Source organism: Athene cunicularia (assembly GCF_003259725.1).
Source record: "Athene cunicularia isolate RWA chromosome 1 unlocalized genomic scaffold, athCun1 chr1_part1, whole genome shotgun sequence".
NCBI classification, from domain to species: Eukaryota; Metazoa; Chordata; class Aves; order Strigiformes; family Strigidae; genus Athene; species Athene cunicularia.
The window spans coordinates 32,185,794-32,198,259 of NW_020799091.1; positions in this window are offsets into that span (position 1 = coordinate 32,185,794).

Sequence of the window (12,466 nt, forward strand, 5' to 3'; positions counted from 1 at the left end):
CACAAGTTCTGTAACAGTAAAACCTTACATTTTTATCTAGTGCATTAAACAAAGCATGCACAACTGAATATGCCAAGATTTCCTCCCTCTAACACAAGAGCCAAGTGTAAAACTAAACTTTTTCTCATCAGCATGAGAGAACATTAAATAAAATCCTGCCGTTAAAACACCCCACAAAACAGACGGGAAACAGAAAACTACATGAGCCAGGAGAGAAAAAGTGTGAAATCAGATCTCGGAAAGCTCTTACACATAATGCTCCTTTCTTATTTTATGGCTTTTGGGTGCTTGCTGCTGCTCTAGTGCAGCCAAGGCGTGTGCAAGGCCCAGCTCGGCCAGGCGTGCTGGCGGGCGCAGGAGCAGGGCCACCCCACAGCCCCATTTGGTCACCGAGGAGGGATGTGATGAGCGAGCTGTTGTCCCTCGTTACAACAGCGAGGCACCAACCATCCTGGAAACAGGTTTCTGTCTAGGAAACAGGAGCCTAAAGGCTTGTTACATACGCACAATATTTACTTCTACACTTTTCCTGTGGCTCTACGACTCAGGGGGACAGGGCTAGCTAGGATACAGATTTAAAATCCTGGAGAGAAGAGCAGGGCCTCATCAGCCCAGCTCAGGCTCTGCCTGCTTTCTACCTCCGAGGCTACAGGAAAGGGGCTCATGTCTCCCACAGCACTTTCCCACAGAAGACCGTGTGAACACTGAGCCACAAAAGGGGGTGAAGGAGTCTGTCTCTCTCTTCTTTCCTTCTGCCTTTCTGCAGATGGACCGGCTGCAGGGCGGGTTGTGATGCTCATCTTTTGGTCCAATTTGAGAAGGGGACACTGGAAGGAACATTTTTGCTAGGTACAAAAGAAAGTTGAGGGAAGAAAAGAGCTGATGGGAAACATTTAATGTCAAGAGGTACCTTGCATGGTTGGTGAAGGTGTGAAGAACCACATGGTCTGTGACGAAAGGCACTACTGAAAACAGCAAGCAAGGATACTAGTGCTTTTTGAACAAGTTTCTGGAAACTCTGTAACTTCACTCTGCAATCAGCAGGGATGGAGTTACCCAGTAGCAAGCTCATTAAAACCCACCAGGTTACTTCTCTTAATTCTGTTCAATAAGAAGTCAGGAATGCCAGAGATGCTTGCTAGGGCAAGGCATTTCCTATGAGATTATTTCAAGCTGCAGAAATGCTGTGAGCAAGAGGCCCTAATCCTAAACTCGGTGTTAACGCAGACTTCAGACCACTGACACCACCAGCTTCCTTTGGCCAAGCCATCGCGTGAGTGCCAAACTTTCACCATCTCCTTCTAAGTTAGGGTTGCTCATGCTGGAGAAATCTGCCTTGTGCTTTAAAGTGGTATTTATTAGAGCATGTCAAAGCGCTTTGAGACGGCCGATGTGTAGCTGCTAGTGTGTAATAACTACTGTTGTATAATATTAGCAGCACGTTGTACTAGCTGTCAACAAAATAGATTATCTGGGATGCTATTTGGAGACTGAGAGCTGAGCCATTCTGTTTGGCCTCTAAAAGAAAAGCATGCTTTTTGTTTCATATCATAAACTCTATGCATAAGCAAACATAAAGCTACTGCTCATTTCAGTTTTCCAAAAGCATAAAGCTATTGAACAGCCTTAAGAACCAGTCTATGAAGACAGATTTCCATGATCAGAGCTTAACACTGTGTCCACTGAAGTCACAGCTCAAAGGTGCAAAAGTATTTGTGGGTATAAGGTCTTAGTGCAACCCTGCTGCCAAGACCCATGCACCCATCACAAATCACTCTGCTTCTCAGAGAGATGGAGAAAAATCATGACACAATCACCCACTGAAGTTTAACTTAGGTATTAAGCTAAAGGTCTCCTGAGATGTTTTAAAGTGTCCAGAAACTTCAATTTGCACTGCATGAGAAAGCTGATCCTCCTCGCAATTTGTAAGACTTTCTGGAGCACTGATAGAGCCACTAGGTCAGCTACATACTGACACAGTTAAATCCCAGCCCACCTGAAAATTTTGCCATGGACTTCAGTGGCATCCATTCAGTCCTCAGCCATTAAGTCATTCATTATGGGTAATTAACCTAGAAATTATCTGCATCTGAGATAGTCACTACCATCTTCCTCCAGACATCCTGCTACACCAGCACAGTTGGCCAGAGGTGGGGAGGCAAGGCTGGGCTGCTAACACAGAGCACTGGCAGAGAGCAGCACAAGGAGAGAGTGAGCACGCTCTGAGGGTGCATAAAACCAAAGGGCAAACACCTGGAGATCAGCACTGTGACACCCAAGCACCAACCTGAGACTCCCTGTTATTTCCTTGGTCCTTTCAACTTTCAAATGAGTTGATTGGAGCTTCCCACCCTGCCTGACACAGCTGGATTGGACAGGCAGTGCAGTGGCAGTGGTGAGGATAAGGAGTAAGTTTCTCCTCCAGCTCATTCTGGTAACTCTGCTTCATACCACAGAGTTCCCATGGGTTTATTGCATGGCTTCTCATGTGGGCTTGGTGCCCAGGCCATGGTCCCAGCACTTACCTGCACAGCCCAGTGGTATTACCTTGCCCAGCACAGCAAGGGCAACAGATGCCCTAAGTCACAGGGCTGAAAGAAGCTGCTGCACTTGCACAATGTGATACAAAGCCCCCAAATCAGGTTCCCCTGGCTATTTGGGTAGTTTTGCTTCTGCTCTTCCAGCCCCACAAACTGTTAGAAGGCCAGTCATAGGTGGGTTTATTTTGACACACACACACTTCTCTTTAGGCAGTTGATTAAGAAACCCAGGTGAAAAGTCTGGTGATCTGTAGTCTTTTACAATATTCACTGTAGCAAAGGAACATCGTTAGGGGATACTGCAGCCTCCCTCCCCTCCTTGTCATGAACTACTGAAGGAGCCAAGGGCAACATCCTAACTTCAGTGTTTTACAGGAAGTGTCTAAGTCAGGTGGGATTGGTCCTGACCTGATCTGATACACTAGCAAGATTATTATTTTGGGAAATGTGAAGACCGCATATATACCAAAATACCATGATTTGGTTTTTGAGACAAGGGCAATGCTCTTAATTAAAAATACTGATCTGAAATACATTATAAACAGAACCAAAGGATGGTGGTCAGAATTACAGCCATGTGCTATGGAGAAGGCAATGCTCACTTCGAGCTTGAAGCCCATTTAAGCATTCCCAAGCCTCCCAGAGAAGCCAGTGAGCACTGATGCCTTGGAAGAATGGAGGTGGAGGCCTCTAGTCTGTAGTTTTTAAAGCTGAACTGATGAATATTTTAGTTTCCAAAACACAGATGTGAGCAAAAGCATTAAAGTCCCTTTGTATTGACTGGCCTGTTTTAATTCCACAAGACAATCTACATCATTTCACTGATAGCTTCAAATCTGTAAGAAAAGGACCTTGAAAAGAGCTGTTTACAACTCTAAGCTGATGAGCTATAGCAGCCAGAATCATCTTACATTATTGTTAAGTTATTTAAATAGCTAGAGCTGTTAGCCAGGCTGCGATGAAGTCAGTAATGTAGAAAGTAACATAGAAAACAGGAGTTTTCCCCATTGAGAATATGGAGTTCGTGCTGTTAGTATGCAGAACTGGATTTAGTTCAAGACTTGCTGCCGTCAAACTGGGCTTATGATACTTTGCTTCCAGATATCACAACGTTGGAAGTTTGTCTCCAACAGTCTAGCAGATGTCATGTCTAGCACATTTAGGCACCTTCAGATAAATGAAATAAGATGGGCTCCAGTGTGGTGCAAACACCTCTCGGTCCATGTGAGCTGAGAACTATCTGAGATGAACTCCAACCCAGTTCCCCTATAGAGACCCACACTGGGTGGACCCTTCCCACTGGTGAACTCTTTTCAATTCACGCAGGGTGTGAAGCAGCTGGACAATAATCTAAAAGCAACAATTAATGATATGAACTGGGAAAAAAAAAATATCTGTGTTTTCAGATACAAATACTTTCCAACAGGCTCTGTGTGGGTTTCCCGTTTGCAAGAATCCACTACTGACACTAAGGCTTAAATGAATCTGTGAAGCTCTAAACATGGTTTCTGCTCCCCTCTCTGGTCCTTCACACTAGGCAGCCCTGCTGAAAATCAGTTCCACGCCCAGCATGTACTGCAAAGCAAATATCAGTAACAAAGGAAGGGGGGAGGCACCAGGACAACAGGCTGTAGGGAGGTGGCAGGGACTGAGCCCTTCCCTATAAGCAAGATCCATCACCGGCAACGCAACTGTTTTCCTCCCTCCCAAAATCTCACCTGGCCATCAGTGCATCAATAGTGACTACAGACACACATGCAGTTAGGAAAAATAAATGTAAAATCCCTCCTTTGGCTCTTCTCTCTCCCTTATTAAGGGCTCAGAAAAAAGAGCATGTTACCAGGCTTAATAAGTTACCACGTATCAGCTGAGCTTGGGTGATGGCATCAAGGACACACATAGTCAGTAGCAAACCCAAGATAAGACACATTAGCTCAAGCCTCAGTGATAGAGATTTAAACTAATCCATTTAACCTTGAATTTGCAGTAGGTAAAGAGCACATATGCAAATAATTGTTGCACCTCACCTTACGCATGTTAAGGTGAAGCGATACATCTGCTTAGTCTAAGCTTCTTGTTTCCATTTCTGGATGCATGGTGTTGACATGACAGGCCTGAGACTCTCTTCTGAATCCAAATTCAGCATCACAGCATGAGGAACTCAAAACAAGGATTAAAAAGTCAGGCTGGACCATAAGGACAGTGTAGCCTCCAGCAGAGCTCACTGGGATGGAGTATTACAGGAACTTTTTTTCAGCAATGCATTTTTCAGTGCCATATGTAATTAGATGATGAACTTAAGTCATAAGCATAATTCAGTGAAATGACATCTACACTAGTGCCTTCCTTCTGACACAAGACATTCAAAACTGAGCATAACAAACTGGAGGGAATTCAGATCAACAGCTCCGCAGAAGACACTCCCAGATTTTGCAGCCAATAATCTCCAGAACTGCTGTATAAGCAAGCAGAAGTCTCCACCTATTCATGCATAAATAAGATTAAAAAACCTGAACAGATGGTGACTTAATCCCCAACTCCATCCTCAACTGACATTACACAAAATGAGGAACACGTCTTGCTTTAAACCTTTGCTTATACTGGAAAAATCTTCAAAATTGAGTGTCTGTAAGGACAAAGTATTGCCATTCCAAAGTACAGTACTAATTTGGTGGTTTCACTCTATAAAGGGAGACATCTACGTTTAAATACTGATTATAGACCCAGTGTTCAACAGGATCGAGCGACAACTGAACACGCAGAGGGAATGTAGAAAACTCATGCCCAATGCCTCAAACAATCCAACCTGAGAACTGAGAAGCAAAGACCTGTCTGTCCCCCCCCACCTTGTGATGGCTTGAGGCGGCCTCCTCTGAAATCCATGGCTTATTTAACACGCACTTAGTGTATTCTACCTTTGGGACAGTAACATCCATCATTCACCCTACAAAAGAGCATTAAAATGTAGAAAAACAGCCAAAAGTACTGCTGCTATTCAAGCAGCTTTCAGCTTTAAGAAACATGCCTTATGCTAATGGAGTTTCTTAAAAGAAAAGCAGGAGCTTGTCTCTTGTCTCCGCTGTCCTGGTTCCCCTTCCCTCAGGGCCTGCTGAGGGCCGCATTGCCCCCCTCTCTCCATGTAACAACAGCAGGTTCTACACCAGCCAAGGGAATCCCCCTCACTGGCTTTGCACAGCACTGCACCCCCTTGCATATGGGACCGGGGAGAAGGGCCAGGCTCCGCTCTCAGTTACACAGGGGCAGCCAAAAGGAGGATTTGCTTCTGTGTGTTTATAGCGTAGCAGCGGTGAATTTCCATAGTGCTTTGGCTTTGCCAGAGCAAGCCTACCTTGCTGCTCCAAACAGGGTTCCTGCTATGCAGGAGCCTCTGAGAAATTCCCAGAGCATGCGGAAGCACACCACTGTCTCAAGCTCGAACCGTCCCACCTTCCTTCACAGATTTTGTAGTTAACCTACAGCATCATGAAACTGCACACTCTTAAGTTAGTTCACGGCATTTCTATTCTAAGGGACAATTTACCAACCAAATCTGCAGTAGCAAACACCGAAGGCTGTTTTTTTTTTCCTCTTCAGAAAAATACTCCACCATCCCACGTTGCTTTTCTGCCTGAAAGAAGGAAAAAAACCCACATAACCGCCTCAAGGTTTTTTCAGACTGATTAAAATATACCCAGTTCAGAATTTCATCTTCTTACCAATCAATAAAACTGTATGTCTTTTAATAAGACCCAAATGTTTTGGTCAATTTTTAGGATCTCTAAAGCAGTGAGATGGATTTGCATCATCCTCGTGGTGTTCCTCTTAGCAAGTACACAGCAGACTTGCCCCTAGCTGCAGAAGGCAGGTCCAAATCCATTCATTAAGGTCCCAAAGCAACTGGCACAGGCACAGACACATCCTTCTCCAGACACAGACACACTCCAAGAGGGCACAACATCTCAACTCATGCAACTGCTTACTAGCCTGCTTTGGTCAAAATAAGACCTGGAGTTTAAACAAGCCCAGCTCACTTTGTCTGAACAGATTAGAGAGCAATTGCATGAGCAGCTCAGACAGCAGAGCCAAGTGTAATGCCTGCAGCAGCTGGAGCTCACATAATGACATCTCCAGCACCTACTGCATATGGAAGGAATCAAGTTTGCCTTCCATTCTTTCAGCATTAACACTGAGGGCCAGGAAGTCTTTTTAGAGTGGTAGACTGTTTTAGACCCAAGGGTCTGGTATCAGAAACATCCAGACACTGAAGTACTGTCTTGGTGCTACAGGATCCCCATACCTTTAAACCCGTGGGCCTGAATGTCTGACCCCCCAGTTAGTACGTGGCCTAGAATGGTATGCAGTTTTAAAGTCAGCTTTTACATAGGGTTTGAAATAGGTGTTATTGTTCAAATCTGTACTAATTGAGCATTATTTCATTAAAGCAAATCTGAAGTAACAGTTTGACCCATTTTATTATTTTCCTGATTGTGTTAATTTTACATAGTACAAAATTCTCTTATTTAAGCAATGTGAAAAGAAAATGAAGCCAGCATAACACATTTTGCCTAACAGGAAATACACCCTTATCAGATAATTTAAAGCTTGATGTTTTCAGTAAGAGCTTAATTTGCACTTATGTTTCAGAGTTCAAATGTTCATACGAAGCTTTCAGACATCTGGATTCCAGTTCAGGGTTTATTTGCATACAAAAATATATTATAATGGAAAAAGCATTAAAAGTTCTCAACTATATAAAATTACAAATATATTTTCATAAAAGCAACTTTAAATTAAAACTCAAGCTATATTTTAAAGCAAAATACAGCTGTAACACTTAAGTTATTTCATCTGCTGCAAAATAACAAAACTGATGTTGCCAGTTAATACTTGGGAGTTTACAAAGGTTATGTTCAGAAGGTGAATATCTTGGGTAGCAAAGTTATCAGACAAGGGCAGCAGTTCTCAGTGACGATGTCACTTATCCTTCAGGGCACATTCATAGGCAAGTACAATGCCAAAGATTCATTTCACATACCTGGAAATACAAACCAAGAAAGGTCATTAAGTTCTATATTAAATAAGATTGCATGTTGTTGACATATCATACACACTATCTATGCCTAGCTTGCTAGACTGCCTGACAGGCCAAAATGATGCCTTTTTTTTTAATTAACACAAGAGTCAAAAGATTAGTATGAAAAAGTTAAGGCAATTAACTGTTCTGAGTGCATTAGGCTTGAAAAGGCATCTGTACAGAGTTCTATGTAAGCTCAAGCATATAAATACAACTCAAAAATGTGATGTTAAAATACCAGATGGAAGTTGGACTTTTACATCAGAATTTCCATGTATGATAAAGAGAGTGTATCACTAAGACTCTGCTGAAATCACTAGAGATTTGCTTAGCTGGGATAAAAAACAAGAAAAGGCAAACCCCAAACCCACTACAGCAGGTGGCAATCCCTGTCCTCATCTTCAATGTGACTTGCAAGGGGACAGTGAAACCTATATACTGTAGACAGCCCCCTTAAGAGTTAGCTGCAACATGGCTTTGTAGCAATGTAAATATTTGCTGGTTTGGGGTCTTCTTGCTCTACACCAACCTGAAAAAACTCAGTTTTTCAGAAGAGCAGTCAATTAGGTTTCACTGGTAAAGATGGAGTTAGCTCAAGCATACATCCATGACAGAAGTCAGGAAACTAGAAATATATTTTAAGTAAGAGAAATGAAACCAGGATTAAGATACAAGTAAGACAACCAGGAAGTAGGAATCTCACAAGGGCAGCTGTCTTGAGTTAAGTCCAAGGCAGATGGCCAAGGCTTCAAGAATTACAGGGAAGGGAAAATACCTAATGAATACAAGAAACTCTCAGTTCATAGTTTATTGGGGGGGGTGGTGTGGTGTGTGTTCATGCTGTTATTTAAGTCTAGTCCTACAAGTTTTGGGCTCTACAGTCTGGTTTCATACAAAAAACCCAAACCAAACCAAACCCCACAAACACAAAACCCCACAGCATCATGTCCGTAACAGCACAGGAAGAAGCAGAATAGGCAGAGTACATGGTTGGGAATAGGAGGGCTTTTTTTTGTTTGTTTTTTTCTTTTCCCTCAAAAATCATCATGAAGAATCCAGTACTATAACTGGAAAATACAATTTCTAGAGAGTGACAGAAAAAGTGGTCTAAATTTCATTCCTGGTAAAGACAAGCACAAACAGGATTTTGACATTTAATGTAAGTCAATAGATACAGGTATCTGCTCCTAAATTCCTTCATAAAGCAAAGTCTAGAATAACAAGATTTCCTTCACCTATGGTTATTCCTTAACTTACCTAGCTTTAGAATGAAGAAACAAACCCTCACTTTTTCGCTGAATTTTGAGTATTTAAGAAAGTTTACACTGTCAAGGAGGGGTGAATTGCAGCTGCCTCAGAGGTAGGGACCAGGGTTCACTAGCGTACAGGCTTTGTCACACAAACTAAACTTGATGCCTTGAACATTCAGGCAAAGACCAGAATTTAGTCTGTTTTACCTTCTTATCCACATACTGATTCACAAGACTAGCAAACCAAAATGCAGCCATGTTATATAAAACTATCACTACCCTTCCTTCTCCTCCCATACACTGGCTTTCATCACTCTTTAACAGTACCAAGTGCGATGCAGTCTACTAAAAAAAAAATAAAATCTACTTACTGGCTAGTGTTCTGTCAAGATCAGCAATGAAGTCTTCCAGTTCTTTCGTGTCTCCAAGCTTTGCTGCAAAATAAGAGTCAATATTGCTTAGACATGTTAGATTTCTCTGGTCAAAAGAAACACTGGAACCATACAATCCCCCAAATAATTTTCAGTGGTATCAAACACGCTGTGGATTATTTTCAGGGTTCAACAGGGTTGCTGCAACGTCCAAATGCATTCTTAGAAAACAGAAGAGATTGAATTAAAATTCTAATTTTTATAGTTTCCCATTTGACAGAAGCAAAGCAATCCTCTGTTTAGTTTCCTTAAAAAGCAGAGGTTGAAGCGGAGACAAAAGCTGTATGTCAACTAATCCCTGTCCTTGCTACTGTGAGAGTCTTCCTTACTGCACCTAAATATTGCATTCACAGCCCTAATCAAACCCCACCCAGTTAGCTCCCAGTCCTACCCAAATCTAAGCCTCTTCAATCATGTCAGTATCACTGGTTTGCTGTGATGTCAGATGCTTTGACCTTGGTTCATACACTATAAATTTGGATCCAAACATCCACCTAAATTTCCACTCCTGAGAACACCACTGGTTCCATTCAATCTAGTTTTACTGCAAGTAGCTTCCTTATCTTATTTCTATGGTCTTTTCCAATTTGGTTCCAACTCTATTTCTGTCTGTCTGTCTTCTCATCAGGAAGAGCATCTTGACCTTTAGTGTAATTCCTTGCTAAGTATTTCCTGCCAGTTTAACTGAACTCCTTTTTGCTACTTCTTGTTAACTATTATGCATTATTTCTCCCTAGTAGAATACTAATTAGAAAGAAAGCATTTAACTTTTTTTTTGTGACTGGTCACTGTGGAAAAGATATGAAAGCATGAAAAGCTCTTCAGCATGCATCTGAGGAGACCAGTTGTAATGAAAGCATGTGTAGTACGCAAGTATGACTGTTCATTTCTTGATACGTTTATTCCAGAGTTAATCTAAATTAACCTGAATGAAACAAGCTCCTGGGGAGTTAGATCAGCTCAAGACAGAAGTCACTTTGAAACAGCATAGCTACAAAGGAGGAAGGGATTACTAATATATGGATTGTATCAGCAGTGCAAAGTTTATATGGATCTGAGTAATTGTGTTAGCTTGAATGGCAGCATGTTATCTTCAGAGGAGTCACCTACTGCACCCCTGCATTCAGGCTAAGTATTTCTGTATATAGATGGGACACAAGCTACTTAGTTGCTTCAGTAAAAAGTAACACAAGAATTAAGTGAAGTATTCTTTACATAGTACCATGATTCCTTATTAACCAAAAATCTGTAACTTTCTTTAGCTCGGTGTTTCAAAACCAACAGAGTTGCCAGTTCACCTGCAAAGAAGTGTAGATACAGTGTGCTATTGCTGTTTATAATCAAGATATTTGAATTTGTAGCGTGATCAACAGTAATCCTTAGTTTTATTGTCATTTTAAAAAAAGAGAGTCAATGCATGCATGTGGATCCTGGCTCCCAGAAAAAAAGCCTATATAGTTGAGAATTAGAAATAAATGCTAAGAGTTAAAATTAAGCATACCTTTACATGGAGTTACTGATGGAGATGGCAAGCTTGGAGTAGATGTAGTTGGAGAGTTAAGCTTCTCATCACTGAGGCTGAAACTATTTCTGTAGAGTGAATCTGCACCTGTAAAAAAGTTACATTATAAAGTAAAACTAACTCCCACAATTTTGCAATAAAACTCAAAACAGAAATGGAGCCTTTCCTATATGTGCTTCAAAGTCTGTAGAACCCAAATTTTTAGACTTCAAAACCAGATGGGGATAAATAAATCATCTACTGTGTGAAGGCTGTTGTTCCCACACCTACTGTTAAAAACCAAGCAGTCCTAAGCCCAGTCCTCACCCCTGGTAAGGAAAGTGTCAGCATCATTTGGAAAATATTACAGGAATGGCAATTGTCTCACATCCACTAAACCAGGCATGGTTTAACCTGCCTAATTCACAGTATTCTGGGAAATCGTGGTTATTTGAATTTTTCAAAAGCTACTAAAAAAGCTGAATACAAAGCTCCATCACAAGGACAGTCACCCAGAACAGAGAACATATTCAGCATTGTCCTCGCCCCTGAAGTAAACTCACCCATTTCTCTATAGGTTACTCTGCTGCTTTAGGTCTTGCATTCTAGATAAATGGTATGGCATCTTTTAATTATCTTTTATTCTGTAACTCTCTGGAGTTCATGAAGCAGTACATCTGTATGCAAGATTTTCTGCAATCTTATTTTAGGCGGTCTTTCAAAGAAAGCTTTATATGCCCTAGAAAGCAACAGGAAAGGTTCCAATACTGTTCCGAGGCTGAATTTTAGACAAGGCCTTAAGTTTCAAAAGTATCAAAAAGTGATCTTTATCTTGTCTCTTTTCATAGAAAGAGTTCCATGATGCACAGTGCACACAAAGTATCAGTCATGGCTCCACTGGAAGAAGGAATTGTCATTGTATCAGAGACACTAGAACTGCTGGTTCCTGCAGTTTTAAGCCAGTGACCTGAAAACCGTACTTCTACAAAAAGAAACCATTGTAATATGAACATGTCAATGGTCTCATTTATCTGGCACATTTCCTAGGAAATATATGTATGTCTCATTATATGGGGTTGTGACTACCACTGCTTGCCACTGAAGCCAGCAATTTTGCCTCCCTGCAGCACACACAGCATTTGCCCTTGGAGGCCCAGCCTAGGAGGTGGTCACACTGCAGAATTAAGGCCATACAAGTCAGAATTGTCACACTTCCTTGGACTCCTGATCCATTTTCTATGCCAGGAGATTACTGCCTTAGTTAAATTAAGAGTGTCTTGCTGAATTAGCAAAAGGGGGCAGGTCCACAGCTCACCTTGCCAAGAGGTGCACATCTGCACCTCCACTGAACGCTGCCATGATGTTTGCAGATACCAAATGTAGAGACCATCCTCCAGCAGACTACTCCTCTACCATAAATTCCCCCATTTTGGGGAAGAAAAGCATGTTTCCACACCCCATTTCCTATAGCCTGCTGTCCTTACCAGCATAAAACCACCTTCCACAGGAATATACTGGTAGAGTGACAAATCAGACCAGATGACTGCATCTACTAAAGCCTGTCAGACATTTCCTCAGCCACATGCTAACTGTCTGTTTATTTCTTCTGTGCTAGCTTCCAAGCCTATCCCTGTTGCAATACATGCTGAAGAGGCTTCTATGAGAAGCTT